This window comes from Eptesicus fuscus, chromosome 13 (assembly GCF_027574615.1).
Source record: "Eptesicus fuscus isolate TK198812 chromosome 13, DD_ASM_mEF_20220401, whole genome shotgun sequence".
Lineage (NCBI taxonomy): Eukaryota > Metazoa > Chordata > Mammalia > Chiroptera > Vespertilionidae > Eptesicus > Eptesicus fuscus.
Genome location: NC_072485.1, coordinates 76,317,308 through 76,326,361, shown reverse-complemented (window position 1 = coordinate 76,326,361; position 9,054 = coordinate 76,317,308).

Sequence of the window (9,054 nt, the reverse complement as noted above, 5' to 3'; positions counted from 1 at the left end):
ACACCTCTGTCTTGGCACATGTCCCTCTTCTGATTAAAACTCACATGAGAGCCGGCTGGCATGGCTCAGTGGTTGAGTGTTGAGCTATGAACCAAAAGGTCACGGTTTGATTCCAGTCAGGGCACATGCCTGGGTTGCAGGCTTGATCCCTAGTGTGGGCTGTGCAGGAGGCAGCCAATCAATGATTCTCTCTCATCATTGATATTTCTCTCTCTCTCTCCCTCTTCCTTCCTCTCTGCAATCAATACAAAAACACACACACACACAAAAAACAACAACAACAACTCACATGAGAGGCAGTATTCCTTTCTGAGACTCTTGGCAACAAAGTCAGGTGATGGTTTCCTCCTTTTTTTTTTTTTTTTCTCCTGTTAATCTTCTCTCGAGGATATTTTTTTCATTGATTTTTAGAGATAGTGGGAGAGAGATGGAAAGACAGAAAGAAACATCGATGTGAGAGAAACATATTGATTGGTTGCCTCCTGCAGGAGCCCCAACCAGGGTCCGCGCCAGGGAGGAGCCTGAAACCAAGGTGCATGCCCTTGACCAGAATCGAACCCTGGATCCTTTGTTCCACAGGCCAATGCTCTATCCACTGAGCCAAACCGGCTAGGGCAACAATTTCATCCTTACTCTTTTGCAATGGGGGTCCATGAACCCAGGGTAGTCTTTCCTACATTGTTTTGATGGCAATGCACAGTAAGAACCGCAGTTTACACTTTGACCCAACACACACACACACACACACACACACACACACACAAAAAACTAAAGAAAAAAAGTGCCAAGAAATAATACTTTTCATTACCTCTTTTCTTTTCCTTTCACTTTCAATCTTTTCTTTCCTCCCTTTCTTTCTTTCCCATAGAAGCAGGTCATGACCCCCTGAATTGATTTCATGGCCCACTAATGATCCATACTTTGAAACACACTGCCATGGGGATGTGTGCCTATAAGTCTTTAAAATTTTATGTTTAAATTCACTTGTATTTTTCTGGGAGAAAAGAATTTCCTTAGTATTCAGGGGCCCGATGAAAACAGATTTCATAAACACTGATTTAGATATTCTAAGTTCACTGAGAGGTAACATCACCAGTGTCATGCACCCGAGCATAGAAATTAGTGACAGTTATTTTGAATGTGGGCCCTTCGTGTCAGCTCTCTGACATGCCCTGTACTGTTTGTTGTTAAATGAAGTTAATATTTGCAGACTCTCAGGGATGGTGAAATGGATCCTTTAAATCTCTTGCACACATGGGAAGGTGAAAAGCTGGGTGAGGCACCATAAACACAATTTACTGGTTGAAGGAAGCTTAATAAAACCTTCATTTAACGTCAGATAAAATAACAGCCCAGAAAATTATTTTTCTTTTGGTTTATATCAAGTCATTTGTTCAACAATTGCCCTTGGGGATAGGAATGAAGAAAAAGCTGGTGAACCGAATAATATTCTTGCCTTCATGCGTCTTTCAGTCCAGAAAAGAAGAATGAGGAATGAAAATAGAGGATCACCCAGCCATTGCTGTAAGTAGAATAAATATCATCAATGCATTGATGCCAAAATGTGTAGTAGGAAAACTTAAATTAGGTTTGTGGAAGGAGTGGGTAGGAAGATAACAGAAAGACATGACAAGATAGCCAAAATGATTTAGTACTACAACATTCTTTTTTTTTTTTAAACAAAATTATTAAGCAGTGGTTTTGAGTAACAGAGAATTCAAATGAAACGGCCATAAACAAGGTCCTGATTAAATACCCTCTGGTAATACGTTTCCTGGTATCCCCCTACATGCTTGGTTTGCTAAAGAACCAAAGGCTACTTAGGACTAGGTCTGCTCCATGCTCTAGAAGAGGGAGGGTCTGTGTCAGTAGGCTGTGGACCTGGCCTGCTGTCAGGGGCGTTGATGGTTTCTCCAAGTAGGAAGATTTGTTATTACCTGTGTGTACCATTTCCTTGGGTCAGTGGTCGGCAAACCGCGGCTCGCGAGCCACATGCGGCTCTTTGGCCCCGTGAGTGTGGCTCTTCCACAAAATCCCACGGCCTGGGCGAGTCTATTCTGAAGAAGTGGCGTTAGAAGAAGTTTAAGCTTAAAGAATTGGGCTCTCCAAAGAAATTTCAATCGTTGTCCTGTTGATATTTGGCTCTGCTGACTAATGAGTTTGCCGACCACTGCCTTGGGTGATCTTGGCAATTGGAGGAAAACGAACTCATTACTATACCAGTCAAAGAGGGAAAAGTGATCACTATGATCCTCTTTCACTTCTGTAACACAGTTGCAGTTTTATTAGAATTTGTGTGTATGTGGAGAGGTGGGTATAAGAAAACCACGTTACTTCCCTCACCACTGGCATGCAGAGAAGAGGGAAAAATAGGATCCAGAATCCCAGGACCTCAACACACTCGCTGTTCCCATTTCTGTTAGTAACTGAGTGTTGCTTTAATTTGCTGGGCTCGTTTTCAGAATGACTGGGAGGGAAGGGGGCTCCTGTGGACTCCCACTTACGCTTCACACGTGCACAGGCCATATGGCCACACGGATGTACATGTGCAGAGGAGGGGCGGCTGCCGGACCCATTGGCTTTCCATTTGGTGTCTCTGTTTGCAAGTGATCTTTGATCCAAATCCTATGACCTCGCGTATCTCACAGGCAGGTGGACGTAGATAGGGGGGCTGGAGCACAAGCTCACCCTTGCTGATGCCGTGTCGTAATCTGGCAGAGAGCAAAGCCCCCCAGAACCCTGAAATTCCGGGAGGCTCTCCATCCTGCACGTTTCTTTCTTTTTTAAAAAAATATATTTTATTGATTTTTTACAGAGAGTAAGGGAGTGGGATAGAGAGTTAGAAACATCCATGAGAGAGAAACATCGATCAGCTGCCTCCTGCACACCTCCTACTGGGGATGTGCCCGCAACCAAGGTACATGCCCTTGACCGGAATCGAACCTGGGACCCTTCAGTCCGCAGGCCGATGCTCCATCCACTGAGCCAAACCAGTTAGGGCTGCACGCTTCTTTCTTACGGCCCTCACCCCATGTTGCACTGAAGGGGTTACCTCTCACTGAATCTTCACAAACCTAACTGAAAAGGATCAGGGTACTTTCCAGGAAGCAGTTACTCTGCTGCAACTTTTTTCTGATTCCCATTCATTCATTCATTCATTCATGTTTGTAACTCTTTGGTTAACTTTTGCTTTCATATACCCAGGTGTCAGAGGAGGTCTTCTTGCCCCTTAAGCCCTACTTAAATGTCATGCACTGTCCTCAGGGGCTTATGTTCTTACTCTCACTCTGCCTTTGCGCTTCTGCTCCCACGAATGACCCAGTTTATCTAGGGCAGTGGTTCTCAACCTTTCTAATGCCGCTACCCTTTAATACAGTTCCTCATGTTGTGGTGACCCCCAACCATAAAATTATTTTCGTTGCTACTTCATAACTGTAATTTTGCTACTGTTATGAAACGTAATGTAAATATCTGTGTTTTCCGGTGGTCTTAGGAGACCCTGCTAGCGGTTCCCAGCCGCTGCTGTCGCGACCCACAGGTTGAGAACCGCTGCTGTAGAGCCTAAGACCACCGGAAAACACAGATATTTACATATGATTCATTAACAGTAGCAAAATTACAGTTATGAAGTAGCAACGAACATAATTTTATGGTTGGGGGTCACCACAACATGAGGAACTGTATTAAAGGGTCGCGGCATTAGAAAGGTTGAGAACCACTGATCTAGGGACTCTCGATTCTTGTTCTTCACACATCCATCTAAGTTCAGTCCCTTTTCTTAATTTCTCCAAACAATCCACCTGAACTCAGTATTCCCAAGTACACAGGAGACTTTATTTATTTTTAATTTTTTTTTTTTACATTACATCACCAGAACTTTAATCTTATACCTAGAAGTGTGTAACTTTTGACCACCTTTACCCATTTTGCCACTCCCCACCCACACCAGCTAGAATGGCTATCATCAAAAAGATAAGAGATAAGTGTTTGGCCACTGGCAACCACCAATCTGTTCTCTATTTCTATGGGTTTAGTTTCTTTAAGATTCTACATATTATCGAGATAATTCAGTGTTTGGTTTTCTCTGTCTTACTTATTTCACTTAGCGTGATGTCCTCAAGGTTCGTTCATGTTGTTGAGAATGGCAAGCTTTCCTTCTTTTTTATGGCTGAATGATAGTCCACTGTACATGTACACCACATCTTACCTGTTCATTCATTGATGGACACTTAGGTTGTTTCCATGTCGTGGCTATTGTGAATAATGCAGCAGTAAACATGGGGCGTGCCGACATCTCTTTGAGAGAGTTATTTTGTTTCCTTTGGTTATTTGCCCAGAAGTGGAAATGCTGGATCATTTGATAGTTCTATTTTTAACTTTTGAGGCACATGAATACAGTTTTTCATAGTGACTATACCAATTTACATTCCCACCAACAGTGCACAAGGGTTCCCTTTTCTCCACATCCTCGCCAACACTTACCTCTTGTCTTTTGGATGATAGCCATTCTAGCTGGTGTGAAATCATATCTCATTGTTGGTTTGGATTTGTATCTCTTTGATGATTAGTGATGGCGAGCATCTTTCATGTACCTGTTGGCCATTTGTATGTCTTCTTTGGAAAAATGTCTATTCAGTTTCTCTTCCCCTTTTTAAAAAATGAATTTTTTTTGTGTGTGTTTTGCTATTGAGTTGTATGCATGTACACTAGTGTATTTTGGATATTAGCCCTTTATTAGATATGTGATTTGCAAATATTTTTCTCCCTTTCTGTAGGTTGCCTTTTCATTTTGTTGCTGGGCAGAAGTTTTTAGCGTGACGTGATCCCACTGGTTTGTTTTTGCTTTTGTTGGCTTTGCTAAGAAGACATTAATGATGGTTGGGGAGTCCGAAGGATTTACACTGCAGCAAGGCAAATGGCTTTAAAAAGTTCATGCTGTGTCCTTGTTCTGAAAGTTCATCAGCCAGCTCTAAAAAACCCTTAGTCTTTCTGTCTTTTCTCTTCTCTTTTATCCTCAATCCCCAAACTCCTCATCGGTTTTCAGTCAGAGCTGTTGACCTTACTCTCAGGGATCCCTGCCTGTCAGGCCTCACCTTCTAAGCCCAAGAAGCTCATCATTTCCCCGCTTCCTAAACAAGACAGTTCTCTTCTTAAGAGCTGTTAAGATAATAGAAATTTCACTCAGTTAATTATGTACTTTCTCCAGGAGAGAAAAACCACACAACCCAATGAATTCTACTCTTTAAAGTAAGGAACAGGTGCTTGTTTTATACAAAATAGCAAGATTTGAAAGTGTCTCTTGCAGCATGTTCTTCTCCAAAACATGTAATAACTGAGCTAATATGTTCTGGAGCTAGGAGGGATGTTATTTTAACCAATAACTGGTCGGTAGGGCAACGGGGAGAGGAGAACTAAATTCTGAGCTGGAAGTTTACCAGCTGTTGGACTTGGATTTGGGCCAATCACTTGCCTCTGTTTCCCCATCTGCAAAAATGGATTCAATGGTTTCTAATGTCTTCCAAAGCTAAATGTACATGTACATTTTAGAGCTTCCTAAACTTTTAGGGAAGCTTTTACACACAGATATCTTGTGTAAGCAAGTGTTTTTTTTTTTTTTTTTTTCCATCTAAGATGTTACAGATTTTCTTCTATTAACGAGTTGGTTGCCTCACCTCAGACGCTGCCCTAGAGATTAGGCAGGTGTCCTGTCCTTAAACTGGATTCTGAAAAAGGCCAAAAGCTGCTATTGTGGGAAACCTTTTTCTCCTTTAAAACAACATAATAGTGAGATGTTAGATAAAATGTGACTGATGATGGGGGCTGGGAGGGGGGTGGGTGTTGAGGGGCTGGGATCATAGCATCTGTATTCATTTGCTTTTTCTTTTTTGGGGAGGAGTTTGTGAATCTCGGAAAGAATCTCAAAACTGTGCCTCCCTCACCGACACCACATCGTGTGAACGCCAACACTAGTGAAACCCTAGACTTTTAAAGGCCCTGGTGTACTAACGTATTGGTTTGATGGCTTTGCAGAATCCTTTATCAGAGGTCAGGAGGGGGTGGCTCATAATTTAATGTCCTCTGAAGGGCTGTTTGTAGGAAAGTAAATTGGGTGACATTTACCGTCCTGAAAGTTTCCATCGAGTTCTCGTTTTTCTTGCTGATTTTCCTGGAGATGAAAGGAGGCAGCATTTTTTTCCAAGATAGTTCCCGCCTCCTCTGCGCTTCACTGACATTTTTGTTAATCCACTAATTTCATTAAGGGTAGAGGCTCTCATGTCACACACTTTGGATTGTGACTTTTCCCAGAATCAAGAAGGTGAAAGAAAATCAATAAAGATCAGTTGCTAAATCAAGGTCATTCTGCTTGCTTTTTCCTTTTTGTTCTCCTTAGTTATTCTCCTTCTTTGGAAAACACCCCTTTTGGATGACTCTGGTTGATCATTATCATAATCCTCTTTCTCAATTTTAAATGAAACCCCCCAAAGCTAGTTTTTCTAGTGTGTTCTCACATCTTTTCTTTTTCTTCCCGGTACTTTCATTTCCATAGTGGTTTTCTGTAAGCCCCCAGGGCATTTTGGGATGAGCTTGGGAAGGAAAACTCAATACAGGATAAAGTTACCTAACACCCATCTCGGAATAGGAAAAAGGCTTAAAACAGCCAGGAAAAACCCCAAGGGAGTCTGGGCTAGTGGGGGCCACAAAGGCCATTTTGTCTTTGCTCATGCGCCTCTGTCTGTTATTGCTGCCTTTGTCTTGTATTTCTCTTTGTCCGTGGCCCTCTGCTGTGTCTTTACTTCTGCCTCCCCGATCCTTTTTCACAGACCTGTGGAATGTTAGATTTGGAGTGTGGACCATGGGAATCACTAAGACCAGCCCCTTCATTTCTTGGAAAAGGAAGCTAAGGCTTAGAGAAGTTACCATGAAAGGAGGCAGTGGGTTGTAGCAGAGAGATGTCTCACAAGCGTTGGAAATGCAAAGGAGTGGGCTCAGATCCTGGTTTAGCCATTTGCTAGCTGGGTACACTTGGGCAAGTTGTTTAGCTGCATTGCTGATGTATACTGCATCCGTAACCGGGGGCAGTAATGCCTTCTGGAGTTGTTTCGAGGGCTAAATGAGAGAATGAATTTCATGTTCCTAGGCAGTGCTAGGAACTCATTACCCTCCCCCCACCTCCCCAAACAGTAATGATGATCACCAGCGAGTTAGAAGTAGTACCTGGATTAGTTCTGGTTGCAGGTGTCTTACTGTAATGGACACGGTTAACCATCTTGATTCTGAAATACCTGCCTCAGTGCATCTCGTGCTCTGCTTTCCAAGGTTTTCAATCTTTATGGCTTTTGACGTTGAAGTTGGCTTTTCAGTTTATGACCTCGTCTCACCCCTTGAAATTAATGTTGTACTTTACATTCTACTGGGTTCCCTGTGGGCCCATGCGTGGAACATGGATGGGTGTTTGAGTAGGTAGCATTTGACTTTGTCCTTGAAGTAGATGTAGGCTTGGGTCTATGAAGAAGCAGAAGGGAGTTCCGAGAAAGGGGAGCAACAGGAGCAGAACTGGAAGCCAGAACTCAGGGGAACAGTGAATTGTTTGCCAGGCCGGGAGGAAGACCGTTCGAAGAAGAAGGCAGGACTGTCTCACTCTAGGAAAGACTACAACGACGTAAAGTAGGCGAAATGAGGAAAAGTGATTGCATTTGGCTACACAAGATTCCTTCCTGGGCTTCAAAAAGGCTACTTCAGTGGAGTGGAGAGGGCACAAGCCAAGTTCTAATGGGCTACAAATACTAGTAGAATAAGGAATGGGATAGTGCAGCCTGCTAGGGTAGACCAGATGTCCCCAAATGCTGGTCTTAGGTTGTTAGAGGTGAAATCAGAAGGGCAAAGTCAATATAGTGTGTTTTTCATAAGCCTAATTTTATTTATTTTTAATAACCATCCCATAACCTGAGGTTATAGCCTTACTTGTTTGGTTTTAAAATGTCCTTTCTTTTATGCAAGGATGATGGTCCTCAAACCTGGCTGCACATTAGAACACTGGGGGAGCTTTTAGAGTAGTGTCCTGGCTCCACCTCAGGCAACTGATCAGAGTCCTGGGGTGGGCCTGGTACTGGGGTGGGGTCCATGCTCCCCAGGGGATTCTCTGGTGCAGCCAGGGCTGTGAACCTCTCTGCTAATGGGTGGTGGGATTTTTGTGGTAGTAGTTGTTGTTTTGTTTTAATCTTTAAATGTCTTTACTTGAAAATATTATTTTATTTATTTATTTGTTAATAATCACCTGAGGATATTTTTTCCATTGATTTTTTTTTTTTTAGAGAGAGTGGAAGGGAAGGAGGGGGGTGAGTGAGCGATAGAGAGAAAGAGAGAGAGAGAGAGAGATAGAGAGAGAGAGAGAGAGGAAACATCAATGTGAGAGAGACACATTGATTGGTTGCCTGGTTGACTCCTGCATGTGCCCCCAACTGGGGCCAGGGATAGACCCTACAATCCAGATATGTGCCCTTGACCCGGAATTGAACCCGAGACCCTTCTAACTACTGAGCAACACCGGCTAGGGCTTTACTTGACAAAATTAAAAATTGTAAACTCTTGGCTCATTGCCCAACCTTATTTGCTTTGTCTTGTTTTCATTTTTACTTACATTTAATTTTCGTTCTATTGATTTGTGAAATTCAAATGGCAGGGATCCAAGTGCAGGTAACTTTTTTCAACGACAAGGGAGAGTTTGTTATAGTTTTCCTTTTAAAGAGGAGGTCTTCTAGTGCTTTTGAGTGGCATTCAGTGTATCCCCACTTTCCGGAACATTGCATTTGTGTGAAGTAAGGCAATGCTCTCACACACAGGTTGAGTGTCACTGAGGGTTATTGAGAAATCAAGGTGGAGACGGACGTTTGATGGTTGTGATGCCCACCGGACCTCCTCCTCCATTTGAGTCTTTTCTTGTTGTTTGTCGGGGGAGAGGGTTCTTATTGGGTCCCGCCATGCCTTCTATTCTAGTTGCGCCTGGGACGTCTTGTTCTGCCTAGTCTTTCCTGACCTTGAAGGTGAAACACCTTT